The sequence below is a fragment of the Schistocerca piceifrons genome, unplaced genomic scaffold (assembly GCF_021461385.2).
Source record: "Schistocerca piceifrons isolate TAMUIC-IGC-003096 unplaced genomic scaffold, iqSchPice1.1 HiC_scaffold_701, whole genome shotgun sequence".
Lineage (NCBI taxonomy): Eukaryota > Metazoa > Arthropoda > Insecta > Orthoptera > Acrididae > Schistocerca > Schistocerca piceifrons.
Window position 1 is genome coordinate 689,070 of NW_025728950.1, and position 18,148 is coordinate 707,217.

The 18,148-nt window shown below is 49.4% G+C and overlaps 5 pseudogenes; all 5 read right to left on the reverse strand.

Annotated features, from left to right (window-relative positions):
- Positions 1-1,569: 1,569 nt before the first annotated feature.
- Positions 1,570-1,780, reverse strand: LOC124769426 (annotated as a pseudogene).
- Positions 1,781-5,013: 3,233 nt separating this feature from the next.
- LOC124769502 lies at positions 5,014-5,224 on the reverse strand (annotated as a pseudogene).
- Positions 5,225-8,450: 3,226 nt separating this feature from the next.
- Positions 8,451-8,661, reverse strand: LOC124769475 (annotated as a pseudogene).
- Positions 8,662-11,882: 3,221 nt separating this feature from the next.
- On the reverse strand, positions 11,883-12,093 carry LOC124769427 (annotated as a pseudogene).
- Positions 12,094-15,318: 3,225 nt separating this feature from the next.
- On the reverse strand, positions 15,319-15,529 carry LOC124769428 (annotated as a pseudogene).
- Positions 15,530-18,148: the final 2,619 nt, after the last annotated feature.

Genomic DNA, 18,148 nt, shown 5'->3' on the forward strand with positions numbered 1-18,148 from the left:
CTACAATCCGGTTGCATGGGCGTTCGATGGTCAATGATCGTGGCCCTAGTGGCATTAGCACCATTTTGTTGGATTTTAACATGGCACCGGATGCTCGTTCATAAACGTGGAGGACTCGGCGAACCGAATCGATGTCATTGGCGTTTGCTACAAACACACCTACACCATCCGCGTATGCCGCACTGCGGAAGGTGACGCCTGGGAAAGGAACACCATCGACCATCCATCCGATGTCACGCAGCATGGGGTCCAGCGCCAAAGCGATAAAATACACTGACAAGGGACAGCCTTGTCGAACTGATCGTCTGATGGGAATTGGTCGTGATCTGCAGCCGTTCACAATGATTCTGGAATTTGCTCCATCCAAGAAGTGCCGGATGACTCTTATGAAGTGCTCCCCGAAACCCTTCCGCGACATAACGGCCAGCAGGTAAGGATGGGAGAAGGCACCGGCGAAATCTAGAGATCAATTGAAGCCGGGGTTCGAGCGTCGGCGGTGGGTGAGTAAGACAGCATCACGGTATATAGAAGCAGCGGTGAAGGTGGTTCGATTCGAAACGCCAGTGTACCTTATTCATTACCTGTTTAAGATGTGAAGCCACACTTCGTGCCACCAACTTATAATCAGTGTTAAGAACACGTCCTTAGCCCGACAGTGACCTGTGACCTTTGGATTAAGGACAATACGTACAGCTAGAAAATCGGCGGGTAGCTCGCAACCAGCAAACATCTCCTCGCACGTTTTGCAGAAGCGGTCTCCTAACAGGCCGGAAAACCTAGCACTTCGATTAGTGCTGGAATGGCACAATCGAAGGGCGGTATCCTTGCGGAGTACCGCCAGAGATGAAAAACCGCAGTGTCAGGGCCTAAATGCTTGCAGCGTGTGCGCTCCACATGTGGGAGTGACACACGGTGGTGCGGGCCGATATGGCAACAGGCGACCGTCGAAAACATCGCAAAGGCAAGTGCCGGAAGGAACGACCAAATACGAGATCACTCGTCAACATCCCAGTACTACCCTCCATGTCGAGGAGTAAACTGCGACTCCCATTTGAACGCCGCTAGCTGCCAGGGCAGTGGAGAAGCCGTGAGGCCGCCCCACAGCAGCGTCAGGCCGGTGCGAGCTATACTGGCGCGAGCTACACCTAGCCGAGTGCTTACATCGTCCACCGCCTACTGCATATGTGTGTGTGCGTGTGTACACACGTATTCAGCGTGCGTGCGGCGGCGACGACGACGACGTTCGCGAGCAGCTAAGGATATAACTCCAAAAAATGTAATTAAAATTATCTGTGCCCGGACCATAAGAGACGCTAACGAGGCATCCGAAGGCACTGTCCTGTGCCCCCATAAATTACCAGCCTAGCGTAATGCGGCTGCAAGTGCCGTCCGGCTAACCGCAAAAAAAAAAAAAAAAATTCTTAAGATAATCTTAAATTAATGAAAAGAAATCGTGGTGTGTAAGCAACTAAGTACTGGGCACATCAACAACTACGACAAGTTTTGCTACCAGCGGAATATCTGATCACTGCAGAAAGTTAACTCATTTCAGGCTGTGTTTTAATTAATTTTAGGTGGGCCGATCCCGGCGGTACTTCAATGCCGGGCCAACCCGCGACAGAGGTGGAGCAAGCCCCTAGCACTCCGTCATAAGCCAAAAATGAGTGTAATATTCTGGTCGTGTGATGCAGGACGTATCAGATATTAAGCTGATAAGACAAATACTACACTTTTTTCCCTCCTACCTCCCCTATAGACCTACCTTTTCCTCTCCAAAAATGCCGCCATCCTCTAGTGTCGACGCAGCACGTAAAGCAGGGTGTTGTTAGTAGCAAGACTTATTGCCATAAACCGAAAATAAAAGCGGAGGCATACTCTGCTATGCCTTGGGGGCGACGACACACTACTCAGAAACACACCTCCCTCTCCAGGTGTGAAGCAAGTGATGATGTTAAAAACTAAATAGAAAGAAATAAATAAAGACAGAAATGAAGGCAAAATAAAAAAAAAACAGCGACGGCAGCACACTCAAACGAAACTGGCGAGATAATCCCATCGCCCATAGAATTAACGAAGTAATAATCCTGTAAGATAGATTATGTTTTCTAATTTTCCAATAATTTTTCATACAAGGTTCACACAATTTCCGTGTTACCAATTTCCATATTATCAGTATCATAGAACAGTCTACTCTAGTGATGCCCTGAAGGCCAATATCAAATCTGGGGTATGGGTAAGTCAAGGGTAGTTTGAAAGTCTGAGTGACAAAGATCCAGGGGTACACTCAGGCAATTCTTATACGAGGTGCCTTAGTCAGCCCGGAACACCTTTTGATAACCATGAACCATTGCAACTTTAAGAAATCTTGCAAAAGTAATGGTATATTTCCGGTCAGATTCCGCCAGGCGATGCTGGCTCCAAAGGTAGTCCATGAAAGAGACAGCATCGGTGAGGCAAAGGTCATAGATCGTGAAAATGGTGTGGCCCAAGAGCCACACCATTGCGTTACGTCGTGTTCGTTGGTTGGTCTGAATATCAGGGGTAAGGAACCAGTCGATTGACACATAGTCCAGTGTAGTCCCACCGATCAGCGCTAATAGCACACGTGCAAGGTCCCACACTTCTGTGACGTGAGGGCATAAGAGACGATGCTCTCTGGTGTCTACGTCACCACATCGGCCGCAAGCAGCCGAGGGCCATAGGCGGATGGCCGCCGGGCGGTGATTAGTGGGTATTACATTGTTTACAACGCGATACCATAGCGCTGAAACTTCTGTGGGAAGGGCTGGGTGGTTGATATTAGCCCAAGCTTGGTGCCAGATGACCGACGGTCGTCTGTCCTCCAATTTATGTGGTGTGGGCTGGCCTCGAAGCGCCTAGTAAAGGCGCTTCGATGTGCGTGCCTTGTCGGTGGCCACTGTTAGGACGTAACTTTGATTGAGGTAATAGTCCTTGACTGTCGTCATCCGGAATGGAATATGTGTCAAACATACTGGTGCACGCGCCGATTGTGGGCGATAACGGTCGAAAAGCACCGCTGTTGTACGACCTGGGTCAATCTCACGCAAAGTGGCGATACTTTGAATCAGGATTGCCGCACATTTGCGGGGAAAGTCAATGAGTCCAAGGCCACTATCGACCTTTGGCAGTGTACAATTCTGCGCATCAACTTTGAATAGTGCATGCCGCCACAATAGGCAATATACTGTTTGTGAGATGGCTCTGCTGGTTTGTTTCGGTAGCGTATGGAGTTGTGCTACATACTATGCCCGTGATAGGATGTATGTACTAATCAGTTGGATTCGTTGATGGAGGTCGAGTCGTCGATCAGTGTGACTCATGCAAAATCCTCTGATGCGCGTGAGAATCCGCCTGCACGTCAGTGTTAACATGCGCTGCGGACAGTCAGTCACCTCAAGACCCAAGATACGTTGTTCCCCTACAATCCGGTTGCATGGGCGTTCGATGGTCAATGATCGTGGCCCTAGTGGCATTAGCACCATTTTGTTGGATTTTAACATGGCACCGGATGCTCGTTCATAAACGTGGAGGACTCGGCGAACCGAATCGATGTCATTGGCGTTTGCTACAAACACACCTACACCATCCGCGTATGCCGCACTGCGGAAGGTGACGCCTGGGAAAGGAACACCATCGACCATCCATCCGATGTCACGCAGCATGGGGTCCAGCGCCAAAGCGATAAAATACACTGACAAGGGACAGCCTTGTCGAACTGATCGTCTGATGGGAATTGGTCGTGATCTGCAGCCGTTCACAATGATTCTGGAATTTGCTCCATCCAAGAAGTGCCGGATGACTCTTATGAAGTGCTCCCCGAAACCCTTCCGCGACATAACGGCCAGCAGGTAAGGATGGGAGAAGGCACCGGCGAAATCTAGAGATCAATTGAAGCCGGGGTTCGAGCGTCGGCGGTGGGTGAGTAAGACAGCATCACGGTATATAGAAGCAGCGGTGAAGGTGGTTCGATTCGAAACGCCAGTGTACCTTATTCATTACCTGTTTAAGATGTGAAGCCACACTTCGTGCCACCAACTTATAATCAGTGTTAAGAACACGTCCTTAGCCCGACAGTGACCTGTGACCTTTGGATTAAGGACAATACGTACAGCTAGAAAATCGGCGGGTAGCTCGCAACCAGCAAACATCTCCTCGCACGTTTTGCAGAAGCGGTCTCCTAACAGGCCGGAAAACCTAGCACTTCGATTAGTGCTGGAATGGCACAATCGAAGGGCGGTATCCTTGCGGAGTACCGCCAGAGATGAAAAACCGCAGTGTCAGGCCCTAAATGCTTGCAGCGTGTGCGCTCCACATGTGGGAGTGACACACGGTGGTGCGGGCCGATATGGCAACAGGCGACCGTCGAAAACATCGCAAAGGCAAGTGCCGGAAGGAACGACCAAATACGAGATCACTCGTCAACATCCCAGTACTACCCTCCATGTCGAGGAGTAAACTGCGACTCCCATTTGAACGCCGCTAGCTGCCAGGGCAGTGGAGAAGCCGTGAGGTCGCCCAACAGCAGCGTCAGGCCGGTGCGAGCTATACTGGCGCGAGCTACACCTAGCCGAGTGCTTACATCGTCCACCGCCTACTGCATATGTGTGTGTGCGTGTGTACACACGTATTCAGCGTGCGTGCGGCGGCGACGACGACGACGTTCGCGAGGAGCTAAGGATATAACTCCAAAAAATGTAATTAAAATTATCTGTGCCCGGACCATAAGAGACGCTAACGAGGCATCCGAAGGCACTGTCCTGTGCCCCCATAAATTACCAGCCTAGCGTAATGCGGCTGCAAGTGCCGTCCGGCTAAACGCAAAAAAAAAAAAAAAAAAAAAATTCTTAAGATAATCTTAAATTAATGAAAAGAAATCGTGGTGTGTAAGCAACTAACTACTGGGCACATCAACAACTACGACAAGTTTTGCTACCAGCGGAATACCTGATCACTGCAGAAAGTTAACCCATTTCAGGCTGTGTTTTAATTAATTTTAGGTGGGCCGATCCCGGCGGTACTTCAATGCCGGGCCAACCCGCGACAGAGGTGGAGCAAGCCCCTAGCGCTCCGTCATAAGCCAAAAATGAGTGTAATATTCTGGTCGTGTGATGCAGGACGTATCAGATATTAAGCTGATAAGACAAATACTACACTTTTTTCCCTCCTACCTCCCCTATAGACCTACCTTTTCCTCTCCAAAAATGCCGCCATCCTCTAGTGTCGACGCAGCACGTAAAGCAGGGTGTTGTTAGTAGCAAGACTTATTGCCATAAACCGAAAATAAAAGCGGAGGCATACTCTGCTATGCCTTGGGGGCGACGACACACTACTCAGAAACACACCTCCCTCTCCAGGTGTGAAGCAAGTGATGATGTTAAAAACTAAATAGAAAGAAATAAATAAAGACAGAAATGAAGGCAAAATAAAAAAAAACAGCGACGGCAGCACACTCAAACGAAACTGGCGAGATAATCCCATCGCCCATAGAATTAACGAAGTAATAATCCTCTAAGATAGATTATGTTTTCCAATTTTCCAATAATTTTTCATACAAGGTTCACACAATTTCCGTGTTACCAATTTCCATATTATCAGTATCATAGAACAGTCTACTCTAGTGATGCCCTGAAGGCCAATATCAAATCTGGGGTATGGGTAAGTCAAGGGTAGTTTGAAAGTCTGAGTGACAAAGATCCAGGGGTACACTCAGGCAATTCTTATACGAGGTGCCTTAGTCAGCCCGGAACACCTTTTGATAACCATGAACCATTGCAACTTTAAGAAATCTTCCAAAAGTAATGGTATATTTCCGGTCAGATTCCGCCAGGCGATGCTGGCTCCAAAGGTAGTCCATGAAAGAGACAGCATCGGTGAGGCAAAGGTCATAGATCGTGAAAATGGTGTGGCCCAAGAGCCACACCATTGCGTTACGTCGTGTTCGTTGGTTGGTCTGAATATCAGGGGTAAGGAACCAGTCGATTGACACATAGTCCAGTGTAGTCCCACCGATCAGCGCTAATAGCACACGTGCAAGGTCCCACACTTCTGTGACGTGAGGGCATAAGAGACGATGCTCTCTGGTGTCTACGTCACCACATCGGCCGCAAGCAGCCGAGGGCCATAGGCGGATGGCCGCCAGGCGGTGATTAGTGGGTATTAAATTGTTTACAACGCGATACCATAGCGCTGAAACTTCTGTGGGAAGGGCTGGGTGGTTGATATTAGCCCAAGCTTGGTGCCAGATGACCGACGGTCGTCTGTCCTCCAATTTATGTGGTGTGGGCTGGCCTCGAAGCGCCTAGTAAAGGCGCTTCGATGTGCGTGCCTTGTCGGTGGCCACTGTTAGGACGTAACTTTGATTGAGGTAATAGTCCTTGACTGTCGTCATCCGGAATGGAATATGTGTCAAACATACTGGTGCACGCGCCGATTGTGGGCGATAACGGTCGAAAAGCACCGCTGTTGTACGACCTGGGTCAATCTCACGCAAAGTGGCGATACTTTGAATCAGGATTGCCGCACATTTGCGGGGAAAGTCAATGAGTCCAAGGCCACTATCGACCTTTGGCAGTGTACAATTCTGCGCATCAACTTTGAATAGTGCATGCCGCCACAATAGGCAATATACTGTTTGTGAGATGGCTCTGCTGGTTTGTTTCGGTAGCGTATGGAGTTGTGCTACATACTATGCCCGTGATAGGATGTATGTACTAATCAGTTGGATTCGTTGATGGAGGTCGAGTCGTCGATCAGTGTGACTCATGCAAAATCCTCTGATGCGCGTGAGAATCCGCCTGCACGTCAGTGTTAACATGCGCTGCGGACAGTCAGTCACCTCAAGACCCAAGATACGTTGTTCCCCTACAATCCGGTTGCATGGGCGTTCGATGGTCAATGATCGTGGCCCTAGTGGCATTAGCACCATTTTGTTGGATTTTAACATGGCACCGGATGCTCGTTCATAAACGTGGAGGACTCGGCGAACCGAATCGATGTCATTGGCGTTTGCTACAAACACACCTACACCATCCGCGTATGCCGCACTGCGGAAGGTGACGCCTGGGAAAGGAACACCATCGACCATCCATCCGATGTCACGCAGCATGGGGTCCAGCGCCAAAGCGATAAAATACACTGACAAGGGACAGCCTTGTCGAACTGATCGTCTGATGGGAATTGGTCGTGATCTGCAGCCGTTCACAATGATTCTGGAATTTGCTCCATCCAAGAAGTGCCGGATGACTCTTATGAAGTGCTCCCCGAAACCCTTCCGCGACATAACGGCCAGCAGGTAAGGATGGGAGAAGGCACCGGCGAAATCTAGAGATCAATTGAAGCCGGGGTTCGAGCGTCGGCGGTGGGTGAGTAAGACAGCATCACGGTATATAGAAGCAGCGGTGAAGGTGGTTCGATTCGAAACGCCAGTGTACCTTATTCATTACCTGTTTAAGATGTGAAGCCACACTTCGTGCCACCAACTTATAATCAGTGTTAAGAACACGTCCTTAGCCCGACAGTGACCTGTGACCTTTGGATTAAGGACAATACGTACAGCTAGAAAATCGGCGGGTAGCTCGCAACCAGCAAACATCTCCTCGCACGTTTTGCAGAAGCGGTCTCCTAACAGGCCGGAAAACCTAGCACTTCGATTAGTGCTGGAATGGCACAATCGAAGGGCGGTATCCTTGCGGAGTACCGCCAGAGATGAAAAACCGCAGTGTCAGGGCCTAAATGCTTGCAGCGTGTGCGCTCCACATGTGGGAGTGACACACGGTGGTGCGGGCCGATATGGCAACAGGCGACCGTCGAAAACATCGCAAAGGCAAGTGCCGGAAGGAACGACCAAATACGAGATCACTCGTCAACATCCCAGTACTACCCTCCATGTCGAGGAGTAAACTGCGACTCCCATTTGAACGCCGCTAGCTGCCAGGGCAGTGGAGAAGCCGTGAGGCCGCCCCACAGCAGCGTCAGGCCGGTGCGAGCTATACTGGCGCGAGCTACACCTAGCCGAGTGCTTACATCGTCCACCGCCTACTGCATATGTGTGTGTGCGTGTGTACACACGTATTCAGCGTGCGTGCGGCGGCGACGACGACGACGACGTTCGCGAGGAGCTAAGGATATAACTCCAAAAAATGTAATTAAAATTATCTGTGCCCGGACCATAAGAGACGCTAACGAGGCATCCGAAGGCACTGTCCTGTGCCCCCATAAATTACCAGCCTAGCGTAATGCGGCTGCAAGTGCCGTCCGGCTAACCGCAAAAAAAAAAAAATTCTTAAGATAATCTTAAATTAATGAAAAGAAATCGTGGTGTGTAAGCAACTAACTACTGGGCACATCAACAACTACGACAAGTTTTGCTACCAGCGGAATATCTGATCACTGCAGAAAGTTAACCCATTTCAGGCTGTGTTTTAATTAATTTTAGGTGGGCCGATCCCGGCGGTACTTCAATGCCGGGCCAACCCGCGACAGAGGTGGAGCAAGCCCCTAGCACTCCGTCATAAGCCAAAAATGAGTGTAATATTCTGGTCGTGTGATGCAGGACGTATCAGATATTAAGCTGATAAGACAAATACTACACTTTTTTCCCTCCTACCTCCCCTATAGACCTACCTTTTCCTCTCCAAAAATGCCGCCATCCACTAGTGTCGACGCAGCACGTAAACCAGGGTGTTGTTAGTAGCAAGACTCATTGCCATAAACCGAAAATAAAAGCGGAGGCATACTCTGCTATGCCTTGGGGGCGACGACACACTACTCAGAAACACACCTCCCTCTCCAGGTGTGAAGCAAGTGATGATGTAAAAAACTAAATAGAAAGAAATAAATAAAGACAGAAATGAAGGCAAAATAAAAAAAAAAAAACGACGGCAGCACACTCAAACGAAACTGGCGAGATAATCCCATCGCCCATAGAATTAACGAAGTAATAATCCTCTAAGATAGATTATGTTTTCCAATTTTCCAATAATTTTTCATACAAGGTTCACACAATTTCCGTGTTACCAATTTCCATATTATCAGTATCATAGAACAGTCTACTCTAGTGATGCCTTGAAGGCCAATATCAAATCTGGGGTATGGGTAAGTCAAGGGTAGTTTGAAAGTCTGAGTGACAAAGATCCAGGGGTACACTCAGGCAATTCTTATACGAGGTGCCTTAGTCAGCCCGGAACACCTTTTGATAACCATGAACCATTGCAACTTTAAGAAATCTTCCAAAAGTAATGGTATATTTCCGGTCAGATTCCGCCAGGCGATGCTGGCTCCAAAGGTAGTCCATGAAAGAGACAGCATCGGTGAGGCAAAGGTCATAGATCGTGAAAATGGTGTGGCCCAAGAGCCACACCATTGCGTTACGTCGTGTTCGTTGGTTGGTCTGAATATCAGGGGTAAGGAACCAGTCGATTGACACATAGTCCAGTGTAGTCCCACCGATCAGCGCTAATAGCACACGTGCAAGGTCCCACACTTCTGTGACGTGAGGGCATAAGAGACGATGCTCTCTGGTGTCTACGTCACCACATCGGCCGCAAGCAGCCGAGGGCCATAGGCGGATGGCCGCCAGGCGGTGATTAGTGGGTATTAAATTGTTTACAACGCGATACCATAGCGCTGAAACTTCTGTGGGAAGGGCTGGGTGGTTGATATTAGCCCAAGCTTGGTGCCAGATGACCGACGGTCGTCTGTCCTCCAATTTATGTGGTGTGGGCTGGCCTCGAAGCGCCTAGTAAAGGCGCTTCGATGTGCGTGCCTTGTCGGTGGCCACTGTTAGGACGTAACTTTGATTGAGGTAATAGTCCTTGACTGTCGTCATCCGGAATGGAATATGTGTCAAACATACTGGTGCACGCGCCGATTGTGGGCGATAACGGTCGAAAAGCACCGCTGTTGTACGACCTGGGTCAATCTCACGCAAAGTGGCGATACTTTGAATCAGGATTGCCGCACATTTGCGGGGAAAGTCAATGAGTCCAAGGCCACTATCGACCTTTGGCAGTGTACAATTCTGCGCATCAACTTTGAATAGTGCATGCCGCCACAATAGGCAATATACTGTTTGTGAGATGGCTCTGCTGGTTTGTTTCGGTAGCGTATGGAGTTGTGCTACATACTATGCCCGTGATAGGATGTATGTACTAATCAGTTGGATTCGTTGATGGAGGTCGAGTCGTCGATCAGTGTGACTCATGCAAAATCCTCTGATGCGCGTGAGAATCCGCCTGCACGTCAGTGTTAACATGCGCTGCGGACAGTCAGTCACCTCAAGACCCAAGATACGTTGTTCCCCTACAATCCGGTTGCATGGGCGTTCGATGGTCAATGATCGTGGCCCTAGTGGCATTAGCACCATTTTGTTGGATTTTAACATGGCACCGGATGCTCGTTCATAAACGTGGAGGACTCGGCGAACCGAATCGATGTCATTGGCGTTTGCTACAAACACACCTACACCATCCGCGTATGCCGCACTGCGGAAGGTGACGCCTGGGAAAGGAACACCATCGACCATCCATCCGATGTCACGCAGCATGGGGTCCAGCGCCAAAGCGATAAAATACACTGACAAGGGACAGCCTTGTCGAACTGATCGTCTGATGGGAATTGGTCGTGATCTGCAGCCGTTCACAATGATTCTGGAATTTGCTCCATCCAAGAAGTGCCGGATGACTCTTATGAAGTGCTCCCCGAAACCCTTCCGCGACATAACGGCCAGCAGGTAAGGATGGGAGAAGGCACCGGCGAAATCTAGAGATCAATTGAAGCCGGGGTTCGAGCGTCGGCGGTGGGTGAGTAAGACAGCATCACGGTATATAGAAGCAGCGGTGAAGGTGGTTCGATTCGAAACGCCAGTGTACCTTATTCATTACCTGTTTAAGATGTGAAGCCACACTTCGTGCCACCAACTTATAATCAGTGTTAAGAACACATCCTTAGCCCGACAGTGACCTGTGACCTTTGGATTAAGGACAATACGTACAGCTAGAAAATCGGCGGGTAGCTCGCAACCAGCAAACATCTCCTCGCACGTTTTGCAGAAGCGATCTCCTAACAGGCCGGAAAACCTAGCACTTCGATTAGTGCTGGAATGGCACAATCGAAGGGCGGTATCCTTGCGGAGTACCGCCAGAGATGAAAAACCGCAGTGTCAGGCCCTAAATGCTTGCAGCGTGTGCGCTCCACATGTGGGAGTGACACACGGTGGTGCGGGCCGATATGGCAACAGGCGACCGTCGAAAACATCGCAAAGGCAAGTGCCGGAAGGAACGACCAAATACGAGATCACTCGTCAACATCCCAGTACTACCCTCCATGTCGAGGAGTAAACTGCGACTCCCATTTGAACGCCGCTAGCTGCCAGGGCAGTGGAGAAGCCGTGAGGCCGCCCCACAGCAGCGTCAGGCCGGTGCGAGCTATACTGGCGCGAGCTACACCTAGCCGAGTGCTTACATCGTCCACCGCCTACTGCATATGTGTGTGTGCGTGTGTACACACGTATTCAGCGTGCGTGCGGCGGCGACGACGACGACGTTCGCGAGGAACTAAGGATATAACTCCAAAAAATGTAATTAAAATTATCTGTGCCCGGACCATAAGAGACGCTAACGAGGCATCCGAAGGCACTGTCCTGTGCCCCCATAAATTACCAGCCTAGCGTAATGCGGCTGCAAGTGCCGTCCGGCTAACCGCAAAAAAAAAATTCTTAAGATAATCTTAAATTATTGAAAAGAAATCGTGGTGTGTAAGCAACTAACTACTGGGCACATCAACAACTACGACAAGTTTTGCTACCAGCGGAATATCTGATCACTGCAGAAAGTTAACCCATTTCAGGCTGTGTTTTAATTAATTTTAGGTGGGCCGATCCCGGCGGTACTTCAATGCCGGGCCAACCCGCGACAGAGGTGGAGCAAGCCCCTAGCACTCCGTCATAAGCCAAAAATGAGTGTAATATTCTGGTCGTGTGATGCAGGACGTATCAGATATTAAGCTGATAAGACAAATACTACACTTTTTTCCCTCCTACCTCCCCTATAGACCTACCTTTTCCTCTCCAAAAATGCCGCCATCCTCTAGTGTCGACGCAGCACGTAAAGCAGGGTGTTGTTAGTAGCAAGACTTATTGCCATAAACCGAAAATAAAAGCGGAGGCATACTCTGCTATGCCTTGGGGGCGACGACACACTACTCAGAAACACACCTCCCTCTCCAGGTGTGAAGCAAGTGATGATGTTAAAAACTAAATAGAAAGAAATAAATAAAGACAGAAATGAAGGCAAAATAAAAAAAAAAAACAGCGACGGCAGCACACTCAAACGAAACTGGCGAGATAATCCCATCGCCCATAGAATTAACGAAGTAATAATCCTCTAAGATAGATTATGTTTTCCAATTTTCCAATAATTTTTCATACAAGGTTCACACAATTTCCGTGTTACCAATTTCCATGTCATCAGTATCATAGAACAGTCTACTCTAGTGATGCCCTGAAGGCCAATATCAAATCTGGGGTATGGGTAAGTCAAGGGTAGTTTGAAAGTCTGAGTGACAAAGATCCAGGGGTACACTCAGGCAATTCTTATACGAGGTGCCTTAGTCAGCCCGGAACACCTTTTGATAACCATGAACCATTGCAACTTTAAGAAATCTTCCAAAAGTAATGGTATATTTCCGGTCAGATTCCGCCAGGCGATGCTGGCTCCAAAGGTAGTCCATGAAAGAGACAGCATCGGTGAGGCAAAGGTCATAGATCGTGAAAATGGTGTGGCCCAAGAGCCACACCATTGCGTTACGTCGTGTTCGTTGGTTGGTCTGAATATCAGGGGTAAGGAACCAGTCGATTGACACATAGTCCAGTGTAGTCCCACCGATCAGCGCTAATAGCACACGTGCAAGGTCCCACACTTCTGTGACGTGAGGGCATAAGAGACGATGCCCTCTGGTGTCTACGCCACCACATCGGCCGCAAGCAGCCGAGGGCCATAGGCGGATGGCCGCCAGGCGGTGATTAGTGGGTATTAAATTGTTTACAACGCGATACCATAGCGCTGAAACTTCTGTGGGAAGGGCTGGGTGGTTGATATTAGCCCAAGCTTGGTGCCAGATGACCGACGGTCGTCTGTCCTCCAATTTATGTGGTGTGGGCTGGCCTCGAAGCGCCTAGTAAAGGCGCTTCGATGTGCGTGCCTTGTCGGTGGCCACTGTTAGGACGTAACTTTGATTGAGGTAATAGTCCTTGACTGTCGTCATCCGGAATGGAATATGTGTCAAACATACTGGTGCACGCGCCGATTGTGGGCGATAACGGTCGAAAAGCACCGCTGTTGTACGACCTGGGTCAATCTCACGCAAAGTGGCGATACTTTGAATCAGGATTGCCGCACATTTGCGGGGAAAGTCAATGAGTCCAAGGCCACTATCGACCTTTGGCAGTGTACAATTCTGCGCATCAACTTTGAATAGTGCATGCCGCCACAATAGGCAATATACTGTTTGTGAGATGGCTCTGCTGGTTTGTTTCGGTAGCGTATGGAGTTGTGCTACATACTATGCCCGTGATAGGATGTATGTACTAATCAGTTGGATTCGTTGATGGAGGTCGAGTCGTCGATCAGTGTGACTCATGCAAAATCCTCTGATGCGCGTGAGAATCCGCCTGCACGTGAGTGTTAACATGCGCTGCGGACAGTCAGTCACCTCAAGACCCAAGATACGTTGTTCCCCTACAATCCGGTTGCATGGGCGTTCGATGGTCAATGATCGTGGCCCTAGTGGCATTAGCACCATTTTGTTGGATTTTAACATGGCACCGGATGCTCGTTCATAAACGTGGAGGACTCGGCGAACCGAATCGATGTCATTGGCGTTTGCTACAAACACACCTACACCATCCGCGTATGCCGCACTGCGGAAGGTGACGCCTGGGAAAGGAACACCATCGACCATCCATCCGATGTCACGCAGCATGGGGTCCAGCGCCAAAGCGATAAAATACACTGACAAGGGACAGCCTTGTCGAACTGATCGTCTGATGGGAATTGGTCGTGATCTGCAGCCATTCACAATGATTCTGGAATTTGCTCCATCCAAGAAGTGCCGGATGACTCTTATGAAGTGCTCCCCGAAACCCTTCCGCGACATAACGGCCAGCAGGTAAGGATGGGAGAAGGCACCGGCGAAATCTAGAGATCAATTGAAGCCGGGGTTCGAGCGTCGGCGGTGGGTGAGTAAGACAGCATCACGGTATATAGAAGCAGCAGTGAAGGTGGTTCGATTCGAAACGCCAGTGTACCTTATTCATTACCTGTTTAAGATGTGAAGCCACACTTCGTGCCACCAACTTATAATCAGTGTTAAGAACACGTCCTTAGCCCGACAGTGACCTGTGACCTTTGGATTAAGGACAATACGTACAGCTAGAAAATCGGCGGGTAGCTCGCAACCAGCAAACATCTCCTCGCACGTTTTGCTGAAGCGGTCTCCTAACAGGCCGGAAAACCTAGCACTTCGATTAGTGCTGGAATGGCACAATCGAAGGGCGGTATCCTTGCGGAGTACCGCCAGAGATCAAAAACCGCAGTGTCAGGCCCTAAATGCTTGCAGCGTGTGCGCTCCACATGTGGGAGTGACACACGGTGGTGCGGGCCGATATGGCAACAGGCGACCGTCGAAAACATCGCAAAGGCAAGTGCCGGAAGGAACGACCAAATACGAGATCACTCGTGAACATCCCAGTACTACCCTCCATGTCGAGGAGTAAACTGCGACTCCCATTTGAACGCCGCTAGCTGCCAGGGCAGTGGAGAAGCCGTGAGGCCGCCCCACAGCAGCGTCAGGCCGGTGCGAGCTATACTGGCGCGAGCTACACCTAGCCGAGTGCTTACATCGTCCACCGCCTACTGCATATGTGTGTGTGCGTGTGTACACACGTATTCAGCGTGCGTGCGGCGGCGACGACGACGACGTTCGCGAGGAACTAAGGTTATAACTCCAAAAAATTTAATTAAAATTATCTGTGCCCGGACCATAAGAGACGCTAACGAGGCATCCGAAGGCACCGTCCTGTGCCCCCATAAATTACCAGCCTAGCGTAATGCGGCTGCAAGTGCCGTCCGGCTAACCGCAAAAAAAAAAAATTCTTAAGATAATCTTAAATTAATGAAAAGAAATCGTGGTGTGTAAGCAACTAACTACTGGGCACATCAACAACTACGACAAGTTTTGCTACCAGCGGAATATCTGATCACTGCAGAAAGTTAACCCATTTCAGGCTGTGTTTTAATTAATTTTAGGTGGGCCGATCCCGGCGGTACTTCAATGCCGGGCCAACCCGCGACAGAGGTGGAGCAAGCCCCTAGCACTCCGTCATAAGCCAAAAATGAGTGTAATATTCTGGTCGTGTGATGCAGGACGTATCAGATATTAAGCTGATAAGACAAATACTACACTTTTTTCCCTCCTACCTCCCCTATAGACCTACCTTTTCCTCTCCAAAAATGCCGCCATCCTCTAGTGTCGACGCAGCACGTAAAGCAGGGTGTTGTTAGTAGCAAGACTTATTGCCATAAACCGAAAATAAAAGCGGAGGCATACTCTGCTATGCCTTGGGGGCGACGACACACTACTCAGAAACACACCTCCCTCTCCAGGTGTGAAGCAAGTGATGATGTTAAAAACTAAATAGAAAGAAATAAATAAAGACAGAAATGAAGGCAAAATAAAAAAAAAAACAGCGACGGCAGCACACTCAAACGAAACTGGCGAGATAATCCCATCGCCCATAGAATTAACGAAGTAATAATCCTCTAAGATAGATTATGTTTTCCAATTTTCCAATAATTTTTCATACAAGGTTCACACAATTTCCGTGTTACCAATTTCCATGTCATCAGTATCATAGAACAGTCTACTCTAGTGATGCCCTGAAGGCCAATATCAAATCTGGGGTATGGGTAAGTCAAGGGTAGTTTGAAAGTCTGAGTGACAAAGATCCAGGGGTACACTCAGGCAATTCTTATACGAGGTGCCTTAGTCAGCCCGGAACACCTTTTGATAACCATGAACCATTGCAACTTTAAGAAATCTTGCAAAAGTAATGGTATATTTCCGGTCAGATTCCGCCAGGCGATGCTGGCTCCAAAGGTAGTCCATGAAAGAGACAGCATCGGTGAGGCAAAGGTCATAGATCGTGAAAATGGTGTGGCCCAAGAGCCACACCATTGCGTTACGGCGTGTTCGTTGGTTGGTCTGAATATCAGGGGTAAGGAACCAGTCGATTGACACATAGTCCAGTGTAGTCCCACCGATCAGCGCTAATAGCACACGTGCAAGGTCCCACACTTCTGTGACGTGAGGGCATAAGAGACGATGCTCTCTGGTGTCTACGTCACCACATCGGCCGCAAGCAGCCGAGGGCCATAGGCGGATGGCCGCCAGGCGGTGATTAGTGGGTATTAAATTGTTTACAACGCGATACCATAGCGCTGAAACTTCTGTGGGAAGGGCTGGGTGGTTGATATTAGCCCAAGCTTGGTGCCAGATGACCGACGGTCGTCTGTCCTCCAATTTATGTGGTGTGGGCTGGCCTCGAAGCGCCTAGTAAAGGCGCTTCGATGTGCGTGCCTTGTCGGTGGCCACTGTTAGGACGTAACTTTGATTGAGGTAATAGTCCTTGACTGTCGTCATCCGGAATGGAATATGTGTCAAACATACTGGTGCACGCGCCGATTGTGGGCGATAACGGTCGAAAAGCACCGCTGTTGTACGACCTGGGTCAATCTCACGCAAAGTGGCGATACTTTGAATCAGGATTGCCGCACATTTGCGGGGAAAGTCAATGAGTCCAAGGCCACTATCGACCTTTGGCAGTGTACAATTCTGCGCATCAACTTTGAATAGTGCATGCCGCCACAATAGGCAATATACTGTTTGTGAGATGGCTCTGCTGGTTTGTTTCGGTAGCGTATGGAGTTGTGCTACATACTATGCCCGTGATAGGATGTATGTACTAATCAGTTGGATTCGTTGATGGAGGTCGAGTCGTCGATCAGTGTGACTCATGCAAAATCCTCTGATGCGCGTGAGAATCCGCCTGCACGTCAGTGTTAACATGCGCTGCGGACAGTCAGTCACCTCAAGACCCAAGATACGTTGTTCCCCTACAATCCGGTTGCATGGGCGTTCGATGGTCAATGATCGTGGCCCTAGTGGCATTAGCACCATTTTGTTGGATTTTAACATGGCACCGGATGCTCGTTCATAAACGTGGAGGACTCGGCGAACCGAATCGATGTCATTGGCGTTTGCTACAAACACACCTACACCATCCGCGTATGCCGCACTGCGGAAGGTGACGCCTGGGAAAGGAACACCATCGACCATCCATCCGATGTCACGCAGCATGGGGTCCAGCGCCAAAGCGATAAAATACACTGACAAGGGACAGCCTTGTCGAACTGATCGTCTGATGGGAATTGGTCGTGATCTGCAGCCATTCACAATGATTCTGGAATTTGCTCCATCCAAGAAGTGCCGGATGACTCTTATGAAGTGCTCCCCGAAACCCTTCCGCGACATAACGGCCAGCAGGTAAGGATGGGAGAAGGCACCGGCGAAATCTAGAGATCAATTGAAGCCGGGGTTCGAGCGTCGGCGGTGGGTGAGTAAGACAGCATCACGGTATATAGAAGCAGCAGTGAAGGTGGTTCGATTCGAAACGCCAGTGTACCTTATTCATTACCTGTTTAAGATGTGAAGCCACACTTCGTGCCACCAACTTATAATCAGTGTTAAGAACACGTCCTTAGCCCGACAGTGACCTGTGACCTTTGGATTAAGGACAATACGTACAGCTAGAAAATCGGCGGGTAGCTCGCAACCAGCAAACATCTCCTCGCACGTTTTGCAGAAGCGGTCTCCTAACAGGCCGGAAAACCTAACACTTCGATTAGTGCTGGAATGGCACAATCGAAGGGCGGTATCCTTGCGGAGTACCGCCAGAGATGAAAAACCGCAGTGTCAGGCCCTAAATGCTTGCAGCGTGTGCGCTCCACATGTGGGAGTGACACACGGTGGTGCGGGCCGATATGGCAACAGGCGACCGTCGAAAACATCGCAA